The following is a 12,328-nucleotide window of genomic DNA, read 5'->3' as shown; positions in this document are numbered from 1 at the left end:
ATTGCTTACTGCTCCCGTCACGGCATCGCAACCCACACGGGTTGTACCCACACAACCCAACCACATCGCACAATAAAAAAAAAAAAAAAAAAACTGAAAAGACGGGAAGAAAAGATTCTCATCAGTAACCCAGAGGGAGTGGCGAGAGAGAGAGAGAGAGAGAGAGAGAGAGAGAGAGAGAGAGAGAGAGAGAGAGAGAGAGAGAGAGAGAAAGTAGCAGGTATCACAACTACCACCAAAACAAACAACAACTACTACTAATAATTCTGTTATTACTTCTATTACCCTAGATCTTTTTTTTTTTAAAGAGGCAAGACCCATCATGAAACGAGGCTTCATAAATCTTTGAAGGAATTTTTTTTTATATTTCCGTTTGACTCTGGCAGCAATGAAAACACTAAATGTCAGTATGGCCGCAAGAATGCTCTATCTGAGCAACAACAACAACAACAACAACAATAATAATAATAATAATAATAATAATAATAATAATAATAATAATAATAATAATAATCAGAGAAGGAAAATCTGAGTTTTGCCACTCAACAAGTTCTTGATCACCCTAACATCACAAAATACAAAAGTATAGAGAGAGAGAGAGAGAGAGAGAGAGAGAGAGAGAGAGAGAGAGAGAGAGAGAGAGAGAGAGAGACTCCAATTGAATGCCAAGTATGAAAAATGTATGTAATTTCTTTCTCAACCATAATAATAATACTAATAATAATAATAACAACAGAAGGACGACCTGATTCTTTGCCCTCAACAGAGAGAGAGAGAGAGAGAGAGAGAGAGAGAGAGAGAGAGAGAGAGAGAGTTAATAAAGTCAATCGAATGCTGCTTTGAAGAATGTGAGCAATTTCTTCCTCAAACCACAGGATTCTCTTCTCTGAAGGTCATCAAATAATTCCCCCAAAAAGAATCGGCTGTAGGAAAGCACATTTAACAGCAAGACAGCACTAAGATAGAAAGGTAACGATAACAAATACCATTACGTTTTGAAAGCAATTGCCTTTCAGATCTCGTGGAAAATAGAAAGACAATGGTCCCCGTTTCTGATGCCAATCAAATAAACCACAACTAGATTTCTACTAATGGTTCTCAAACTGAACCACGTGTTTGACAGTCCATCTGTCAAAATTTGACAGAAATTTTTTATGATATCAACCATTTGAAAATTAGAAGGAAAAGTCTGAAAACAACATAAACGGTGTGAACACGTGTGTGTGTGTGTGTGTGTGTGTGTGTGTGTGTAACATTCGGCAAAAAAGTCTCTTTCATTTATAAAAAATGAAAGCTTTACTTTTGCGTTTGTGTGTACCTTTCAGCTTAAGTGCCAAGTGCCTCTTTTTCAACTGTAAAATAAGAAAGCTGTGTGTGTGTGTGTGTGTGTGTGTGTGTGTGTGTGTGTGTGTGTGTGTGTGTGTGTGTGTGTGTGTGTAACTTTCAGCCAAGTGTCTCTTTTCAACTGTAAAATAAGAAAGCTTTACATATATATACATATGTGTGTGCGCGCGTATGTGTGTGAGCGTGCGTGCGCGTGCCTCACAGCAAAAAAACAAAAAAAAAAAAGTCTCTTTCAATTACCAAAAACGAAAGCTCAAAGGGCAATTAAGCGGACGAGTAAAGCTCGTAATACGATCAAACTTCGAGCACTTTTATGAATTGAGATTCCCACAAAAAACTTTCCTTACCATCGTTCAATTAGAATGGTGAGAAATATTTTCTGAAAGTAATAATTAATAACATGGCTACGGAATTCACACTGCCTTTAAAAAAATATTACGTTTCCACTGAGCATGATGATGATGATAATAATAATAATAATAATAATAATAATAATAATAATAATAATAATAATGGCAGTGCGTACTACACTCTAACAGACATAATCACTTGATTAAAAATTAAAATAAATGAGATAACCAAAGCAAACACTAAGTTCTAGCATTCAGTCCGAATATACTGAGAGAGAGAGAGAGAGAGAGAGAGAGAGAGAGAGAGAGAGAGAGAGAGAGAGAGAGAGAGAGAGAGAGAGAGATTCTCACGTTTTTTTCCCCTAATTCTAAGGATTATGCTATCAATTCTGATTATGTTATCAGACCTTACATAAAAATCGTAATTTTTCAAACACCGACTAAAAACAAAATTGACCTTCTTTCCTTTTAGATCAGAAATGAAAAACTATTTTTTCATATAAGGTGACCTAATTAAATTGAACTTGAAATAGCAAAATAAAATATACCATACTTAGTTGGAAATTGACTATAGAATTTAGGCCAAAGGCCAAGCACTGGGACCTATGAAGTCATTCAGCGCTGAGACGGAAATTGACAGTAAAAGGTTTGAAAGGTGTAACAGGAGGAAAACCTCGCGGTATGAATCAATTGTTGGGAAAGGGTGGAAAGTAAGATGGAAGAAAGAGAATGTGAAAGGAGGTACAGTAAAGGGAACGAAAGGGGTTACAGCTAGGGACCGAAGGGACGCTGCAAAGAACCTTAAGTAATGCCTACATTGTACCGCATGAGGTGCACTGACGGCACTAACCCCCGACGTGGACAAGCCCGTTGGGGACGACGGTAAATACATAAACAAGAGACTGTAAATATCATAAAGATAATGACCCCCAGAAATAATTAAGTATACGCATTATTTACATAACCTCTCTTTAAGCAGGTTTTTAATTTTTTCCTTTCCAAAGTTTACGCACATTTCTACATTTTTTTCTGAAAGTTTACACAGGTAGATAATTATTCAGCACAAAAGTTTAAGCAGCAGGTTTCTTAATTTATTTTTTCTCTCAGTATACGCGGTTTCTAGTTTGCATAGTATAAGCAGGTTACTTTCTGAAATTATAAGCAGGTTTCTACGGTTTTACTGAAAGCATAAGCAGGTTTCCCCCTCTCTCTCAGACAGGTTTACGCAGGTTCCTAATTTTTCCCCAAAAGTATACGAGCTTCTAATTTTTACTCTCAAAGTATAAGCATGTTTCTACCCTATTCCCAAAAAATTTCAGCAGGCCCCTACAATTTTCATCAATATTTACTGAGGTTTCCACAATTTTTATCAAATCTTAGAGGTGCCTCAATTTTTCCTCACAGTTCACACAAGTTTCTACATTTTAATGTGCCGGCTTTGTCTGTCCGTCCGCACTTTTTTTCCTGTCCGCCCTCAGATCTTAAAAACTACTGAGGCTAGTGGGCTGCAAATTGGTCTGTGGATCATCCACCCTCCAATCATCAATCATACCAAATTGCAGCCCTCTGGCCTCAGTAGTTTTTATTTTATTTAAGGTTAAAGTTATCCATTACCGTGCTTCTGGCAACGATATAGGATAGGCCATCACCAGGCCGTGGTTAAAGTTTCATCGGTCGCTGCTCATACAACATTACACCGAGACCACCGAAAGATAGATTTTTCGAAGAACAAACACACTTATAAATTTCACTTCTAAGCACAGGACCTTTTTTTTTTAAAGGCCACACAATGAACGTATATTTTACGCTCACTAATCGTTAGCAAATCGGTGACGAGAGAGAGAGAGAGAGAGAGAGAGAGAGAGAGAGAGAGAGAGAGAGAGAGAGAGAGAGAGAGAGAGAGAGAGGAAATTCAATTGAGCAAAAACTTGACACCTACGTGTTTGAAAGGGAAGCTAAACACGACATTTTTAACGTAATCTTAAGTCAACGCGGACACGATTTATTGTAGATTTGTGGTATCGTAAAAACTGCCAGTGAACGGAAATTTGATATAATCGAAGCTTAATCCATAAATGCAATCGGAAACGTTAAGACTAATGACAGTGTATAGGTATGTATTATATATATACACACAAATATATATATATATATATATATATATATATATATATATATATATATATATATATATATATATATATATATAAATATGTATAAAGAAAAACATGCAGATTTCTATTGCGAGTGTTACAATACGAACATTCTTCTTCCTCTCTCTCTCTCTCTCTCAAAAGAAACACGTCATCGTCACCTACATACGGGAATGAATACCTTACTTGTATATATTCACCAAGCTAAACTAAACACGACGATAATTACAATTCTTTATGCGTTTCAGAGAGAGAGAGAGAGAGAGAGAGAGAGAGAGAGAGAGACAGCGCCTTGTAACGATATGCACTAGGCGAGAAAGAAAACAGCTTCGTAACTTAGCTGCAACTGGAATAAACAGCTTCGAGCGAGATATTCTCTCCCTAAATTTCACACCTTTAAATCAACGACCTCCCCAGCCCCCCTCCCACACAATACCCCCCTCCCCCTACCCCTTCCAACGTCCCACCATCACATACCTACCCATCACCCACATCGTCAATAAGGACCCACAAACATACGGCACATCACGACGTCACTTCCGATGTGGACACCCGTTTTCTTTAATGGAGTGGATGGGATGATAAGGGGGACACTTAACTAATCTGTTATTCTCCATTACGCTTCCGCTTATAAGTCACACCTCGCAGGCGATCTTTCCGTCAGTGATTTTATGAGTTGATAACAAAATAAAAATAGAATTAAAGGATTTTTGTGACACTAATTTAGTTAAAAAAAAAACTAACTTCTAATGGTAATAATTGAAGTACTTTTACTGTATATAGGCCTAACGTCAATTTACAATTTTGACGCAACGACTTACGTGGATTTCCCAATATTTTTTGAAAAAATTATACGCATGCCTAAATACATTACATATATATAAATATATGTTATACATTATATATATATATATATATATATATATAATATATATATATATATATATACAGTTTTCCTATAATAAATTAAGGAAACAGTTTTCCAGAGAGAGAGAGAAGAGAGAGAGAGAGAGAGAGAGAGAGAGAGAGAGAGAGAGAGAGAGAGAGAGAGAGAGATATTTATAACAAAACAGAAAAGACACTGCACAAATTAAAAAAACTAAACGTAATAAATATCAACAGTATGACAATCCATTTCTGCCAATCTAATTCACAAAACCCACAAAACCTTTCCCCCTTCATCAAAAAACCTTAATGAGTCTAATTATGCAAGAAAAGAAATCGCAAAGGTTAATTGCACAAACAATGAACACCAACCCACACAGAGTGTCTTTCACAGAACCACGCAAAAATATATTTGGCCCACACACTGATTCTGGTTAAAAGTACAACGGATTTAGACGCGTGCATAATTATAATTCTGCGGGGACCGCACACTTGATAATTACAGATAATCGTGATGAATAACAATTGAGGCTATTATGTTGCGAGAAATAAATGATAATGTTTATACAAAAGATTGCACTCGAATCATACAAAAAACAAATCTCGTTTAGTCTCGCTAGAAATGTTATGAGTCTAATGAAGGCTCTGTCTCGTTTTGTCTCGCTAGAAATGTTATGAGTCTAATGAAGGCTCTGTCAATGTGTAAGTATTCTCACTGGAAATGTTATAAGTATATTGAATAATTAGTCTGACAAGAAATGTTATCAGTATACTGAATGGTCTGTCAATGAATAAGTGGTTTCACTAGAGATGTTATGAGACTATTGATGGCTGTCAATGAATAATTAGCCTCACTAGAAATGCTATCAGTCTACTGAATGTTCTGTCAATGAATAACCAGTCTCACTAGAAATGTTATGAGACTATTGATGCCTCTGTCAATGAATAATTAGCCTGGCAAGAATGTTACCAGTCTACCGAAGGCTCTTTCATTAATAAAGCAGGTTACATATAAAACACCATCTCACTGAAGGTACCGCAATTACGAAAACGTTTCCTATACACTAAACCACAACGAAATTCACTATACAATCAAAATATCCAGTCACGGTAAAGCCAGACACTGTTAAAATGTATAACACCAACGGGCGAGAGATGTAATGCGACTAATTTTTTATATTTCAGTGCGCCGATAAAATTACATCGGAGAGGATGATAATATGCCTTATCTCAAAACATTTCTATACGCTAAGGCAGGGTTGGGCAACCAATCACCACAAAACGCCATTCCTCTCTCTCTCTCTCTCTCTCTCATTTCTACCTATCTTAATACATACATATATTATATATATAAATATATATATATATATATATATATATATAGAGAGAGAGAGAGAGAGAGAGAGAGAGAGAGAGAGAGAGAGAGAGAGAGAGAGAGAGAGAGAGAGAGAGAGGCAAGCCAGCAATCAATTTAAATAAAACAATATATAAGCAACAGAAAGACAAAAACATATATCTATGCCTGAATATCTGTACATGTTCTTGAAATACATTCCTGAATATCCAAACTGAACAAGTTATAGAATTGTATCAAAACTATTTCCACAAAATAATCTCTGTTATCCTACAACAGTCTAAAATCCCCAATTCTGTGAAGGCAGTGACAAGCAGAAATACCTTTCCTTATCATTTTTCTTATCTTCGGCCCGTGGGTAATAAAACTTGTGTATATTACTCACATCTAACCAAACATATCTCTTGATAAGCTTCTAATCATCTGAACGGCATAACTATGCTAGTTCGTGCGTTCACTATTAATTCTGGCAACGTGCACGAGCGCACGCAGAGGCTAAAAGAAGAGAATTACGTCATCAATTACAACAGGCGCGAAAGAAATGAAAAAATGTTAAAGGGAAAGACCACAGCAGTCCCCCCTTCTTGTTGACAGTCAGAATAATATGCTTTAGTCCACCCGAGCAACACTCATTAAAGAAAATGGGTATTAGAAAACGTCAGCAAGACCAAATAATAAGTTTTAAATCTCTCGTCATTAAAACGAAAGACGAGAGAGAGAGAGAGAGAGAGAGAGAGAGAGAGAGAGAGAGAGAGAGAGAGAGCCAAGACATTAGTGTTTTACACAATGAGAGAGAGAGAGAGAGAGAGAGAGAGAGAGAGAGAGAGAGCTTCCCATGATAGTATTTTTTCACAATGAGAGAGAGAGAGAGAGAGAGAGAGATATTTTGTCACTGAACGTAGACCTAGAATCTTAAAAATACTAATTTACAGTCTAAAATTAGTAAAGCTAAATATCAGAGGTTATTCGTGTTAAAATTCTGAACGGGTCAAGTGTTCGATTCTGTGGACTCGGCCACGTTGCAATATGCAAATTGCCTGATGCAGTGCGATCTCTCTCATTTTCATCAATATCTCTCATATCTTATTCTCTCGTACTCAGTGACAGTGTTTCTATAGAAAATAAACTACAGTTTTAGGTCTTCCTACGGATGAATTTAGTTTATACAGACTAAGAACAAATCTCTGACTGTATAATGAATATCCACGATTAAAATAATACAATTCTTTTATATAATTGTGGATTCTTATTATTCAGCAGTTTTTCACGACGGTGTGAATTTCTCCAGTAAATCTCTGATTATCCTTGAAGCTACAAATCTGAAGAATAATGTAGGTAATTACAAGATTTCCAAAAATGCCTTTGCTTGGGCATAACCTTTCGGTTCAACACGAACATATATACCACTTAATACCTTAGAAAAATCAATTCCCACCCCTTCCCACAACAGGTGAATGACACAGTTTATGTAAAAGGGGTACAGAAGGAGGGGGGTGGGGTGGGTTCAGCTGCTAAATGATATTGATGATGATGAGCCTTGGTGTAGGAGTTGGGAAACAGCTGTGAGGTCGTGGACTGTTCTGTGGTGTATAGGGTGACAAGTCTAGAGTAAGTTGTGGGATACTGGGTGCAATATGAAGGCTGTATTTTTTTTTTATGAAAACCTATTTTAAAGAAAACAGCTCATTGGTGGAAAATCTTGCTTTGGTGACCTACTTCTAGAGTAAGTTGTGAGATGCTGGCTGCAGCAGTATAAGGGCTATGTTTTTTTGTGAAAACCTCTCTTGAGGAAACTGCTTACTGGTGGAAAATTTTGCAATGGGTGACCTTTCTAGAGTAAGTCGTGAGATGCTGGCTGCACCAGTATGAAGGCTATTTTTTGTGAAAACCTCTAAGGAAACACCTTAGCTACTGGTGGAAAATCTTGCAAAGGGTGACCTTTCTAGACTAAGTCGTGAGGCTGGATGCAGAAGGGTAATATATATATATATATATATATATATATATATATATATATATATATATATATATATATATATTTATTTTTTTATATATATATTATTATATTTATATATATATATATATATATATATATATATATATATATTTTTTTTTTTTTTTATGAAACGTACTTCAATGGAAACAACTTTTTGTGGAAATCACTAAAATTACGGCTAAAAACAATTCACCCACTGGAGGCAAATCCAAAACAATTATGCGGTTCTTTTCCTTTAAAAATAAACAAACAAGTACCCTGCTTCGAGTTCTGAAGTAGGCGAGATTTCACTGAAAAAATCTGAGGTTCCAATACGGCAAATCTTGAGTTATAAACAAGTAGATTTCAACTTGAGGTATGAATTGAATTGATTTGAATGGAATATAGAATTTAGGCCACAGGACAAGAGCTGGGACCAGTGAGGCCATTCAGCACTGAAACCGAAACTGACAGTTAAAAAGTTTGAAAGGTGGAACAAGAGGAAAACCTCGCAGTTGCACTATGAAACAATTGTTAGTAGAGGGTGGACAGCAAAATGGAAGAAAAAGAATATGAAAGGAGGTTCAGTAAAAGGAACGAAAGAGGTTGCAGCTGGGGGCCGAAGGCAGGCTGCAAAGAACCTTATGTAATGCCTACAGTGCCCCGCATGAGGTGCACTGACGGCACTAAACCGCCCCCCCCCCCGGGAGGAAACTTGAGGTATGACCACAAAGTTTTAAAACCGAACTGGCGTCAGGGGTCAGAGTTACAGCCAGTCATAAAATCTTAAGAGAGACACTGATTGCTAATAATGCTCTCAACTTTGCCAAAAGAACAGCCAACGAAACTCCACAGCAACAAATGATTTTCTCCCTTACCGAGTTAATATTCATTATTCAGATCGCGTCTTGGTAAGATACCCAAGTTCAGGATTCAAGATACGAACATACAGCATAAGAACTCTCTCTGTACTTCCTATTATCTTCTGGAACTTCTTTCAAATGAACACCTCATTCTTTGGAAGCTTGAATGTGAAAAGTCAATGGCCCCTGTGGTGGGCTTGTTTTGAATAATAATAATAATAATAATAATAATAATAATAATAATAATAATAATAATAATAATAATAATAATATTATTATTATTATTATTATTATTATTAAAATGTGGGCAAGTATTTATATAAATCAGGCAGGCTGGATTGAAGTCTTGGGGGTCAAATTTTTAATTGGTCAGTTTCAGCGTCATGGGATGTTCGACCAGCCCAGATATCAATCAAGCCGTCCTGCAATAATAATAATAATAATAATAATAATAATAATAATAATAATAATAATAATAAATAATAATAAAAATGGACTCCTAAGGAGGCAGGATGCAACACGGAACGCCACACTATAAAAACCACACAGTCGAATAGGATGACTGTGATAAATAATAATAATAATAATAATAATAATAATAATAATAATAATAATATCTAGGAGGAAGACCACTCTCTCAAGCAAACTTTATTGAACAATATGGCCATCTGCAAGCTACAATACAAACTAAACGGCATCCACTGCTCAGCGAATAATAATAATAATAATAATAATAATAATAATAATAATAATAATAATAATACTAATAATAATAATACTGTCCACGTCATAAATGTGCGGTAAGCCCGTGCATAAATACTCATCACAAAACTACCACTGTAAAAAAAAAAACTAATTCATATTATGTTTCCTAAAGAAACAAAAACACTTGAGGTCGTCGCAGAAAGACCTAAATTGTATTGTGAGTAAGAGAGACTCTGAGTCTCCAGCCACCCCCCAAAACTCCCAGCCCCAATAACTGTATCAGCAATTCAGCGAATGACTGCTAAATCTATCTGTAAGACCCGACGATCTCGCCGAAGAATGCGCGACTTGAGGGTTCGACTCGCCGACTTCCTACCTGGTGGTTGAACAGGTAGCACATGCGCTTAGCAAGACAGAGGTATTTTTTACAATTTACGTGTGTGTATGTTTGTGTTTGTGATTGTGTTTGAGAGAGAGAGAGAGAGAGAGAGAGATGTATTTTTACAATTTACGTGTGTGTATGTTTGTGTTTGAGAGAGAGAGAGAGAGAGAGAGAGAGAGAGAGAGAGAAAGAGAGAGAAAGAGAGAGATGTATTTTTTACAATTTACGTGTGTGTATGTGTTTGAGAGAGAGAGAGAGAGAGAGAGAGAGAGAGAGAGAGAGAGAGAGAGAGAGAGAGAGGTTTTTTACAATTTACATGTGTGTGTTTGTGTTTGAGAGAGAGAGAGAGAGAGAGAGAGAGGGGGAGGTATTTTTATAATTTACGTGTGTGTATGTTTGTGTGTATGTTTGTGTTTGAGAGAGAGAGAGAGAGAGAGAGAGAGAGAGAGAGAGAGAGAGAGAGAGAGAGAGGTATTTTTTTACAATTTACGTGTGCGTATGTTTGTGTTTGAGAGAGAGAGAGAGAGAGAGAGAGAGAGAGAGAGAGAGAGAGAGAGAGAGAGAGAGAGAGAGAGAGAGAGGTATTTTTCACAAGTTACGTGTGTGTGTGTTTGTGTTTGAGAGAGAGAGAGAGAGAGAGAGAGAGAGAGAGAGAGAGAGAGAGAGAGAGAGTTGAACTGAAAATATTTTTGTGAGTTTTGCCCTCTTTTTGATGACTGATTTTAGTTTCACGTTTACTGATATATTCTTATAACAGTATTTTATGAGAAAAAACAAAAAACTCCGTGAATTGAACTGAATACAGAATTTAGGCCACAGGCCAAGCACTGGGGCCTATGAGGACATTCAGCGCTGAAACGGGAATTAGTTACACTATAAATCAATTGTTAAGGGAGACTGGAACGGAAGATGGAGGAAAGAGAATATGAAAGGAGGTACAGTAAAAAGAAAGAAAGGTGTTGCAGCTAGGGGCCGAAGGCACGCAGCAAAGAACTTCAAGTAATGCCTACAGTGCACCCTGACGGCACGAACCCCGTACGGGGACGTTTGTGTGGTAAGACGTAAGTGTAAAGTAAATGTTATCAAGAAATACGGATTGACTGATTTTCTGCTTTATTTACTTGATCAAAATACAAACTTTAAGAAACATTAACTCACTGAATAACTACGCAAATTAATATAGACTGAAAAGCAAAATTCAATAACAGGGTAAACAGACAAATAAATACACAATCTATGAAAAAATATTCAACTTCACGCCTCAGGCAACCACACAGATTATAAACAAAGGCACAAATGGAAAAGACGAGCCATGAGCAAATTTATCCAATTCATCCAGCCTCCCTTAAAAGCGCAGGAGGAGGAGGAGGAGGAGGAGGAGGAGGAGGAGGAGGAGGAGGAGGAGGAGGAGGAGGAGGGATAACTCGTATGCTTAAGCAATGGTTCCGGGAGGTTGAGGCTAAGGGTGGGGAGTAGGGACGTGGGAGGAGGGGGGAGGGTTTGCTTAAGAAACCTGACTTGCCTATCAGCTGTCAGCTAGAGGAGGAGGGGGGGAGGAGGCGGGCGGGCGGGAGGAGGGAGGACAGCCTCAACCTGCATTCCTAAACGGCACCTGGGTACGGATCAGGCGATACATATACTTGCTAGTCGGCGACACTTGGTGGTTCATACATGTCAAGAAACAAAAATAAACGAATAAAGAAAAACAATGACTGTCAGAGTCCCCTTAGAATGACCAAAGGTTTTCCGCCGGGCAGAACAAACACGAGCTTTATATCTTTCCACGTCTTCGTATTCATAGGATCGTCTCTTTCCATTAACGCCTTACAAATCCAGTAACGTCATACACCTTCTTTGAAAGCGTGGAGAGCTTGCGAATGAAGGCTGAACACCTGGGTGTTGACACGAAGACAAAGGAACACAGGCACTGCAGTGATCTGAATAGGACTGACGATAATTAGAAAGTCAAAGAGCGTTGATCTAAATTGGTAAGAAGTGGCAAAATTACAGAAGGCGTGATAGTAATGAAAAAATTCTATACTGCTTGGTCAACACGACCATATACATCTTGGTCTTCCTATGTAATTTGAACTGACTGGAATGAGATTGCTTTTTCTATATATATAACCTATAATATATATGTGTATATATGTATATATATATATATATATATATATATATATACATTAGATGTATACATTTATGTATGATAAATATGTATGCATATATATAATGTATATATATGCATATATATACATATAGTCTATATAGAACCTATGTGTTAAAGATATATATACATACACACACACACACATAT

General features: G+C 36.9%; 1 protein-coding gene across 6 annotated transcripts in view; it reads right to left on the bottom strand.

Moving 5' to 3' along the window:
- The window catches only part of GckIII (Germinal centre kinase III), a 185,842-nt gene that overhangs the window by 82,030 nt on the left and 91,484 nt on the right, over positions 1 to 12,328 (bottom strand). The window contains exon 1 of one of the 6 annotated variants that reach the window (XM_067096470.1): positions 5,823 to 5,900. The exons of 4 other annotated variants lie outside the window; for them this stretch is intronic. The gene's annotated coding sequence lies outside the window, so the exon portion shown is untranslated. Of the gene's footprint in view, positions 1 to 5,822; positions 5,901 to 12,328 lie in introns of those variants that run through there. One more of the 6 variants, XM_067096471.1, reaches the window with a different exon arrangement.

This window comes from Macrobrachium rosenbergii, chromosome 53, assembly GCF_040412425.1.
Source record: "Macrobrachium rosenbergii isolate ZJJX-2024 chromosome 53, ASM4041242v1, whole genome shotgun sequence".
NCBI classification, from domain to species: Eukaryota; Metazoa; Arthropoda; class Malacostraca; order Decapoda; family Palaemonidae; genus Macrobrachium; species Macrobrachium rosenbergii.
The sequence above is the reverse complement of the archived record's forward strand: the minus strand, read 5'-3'. Positions and strand labels throughout refer to the sequence as shown.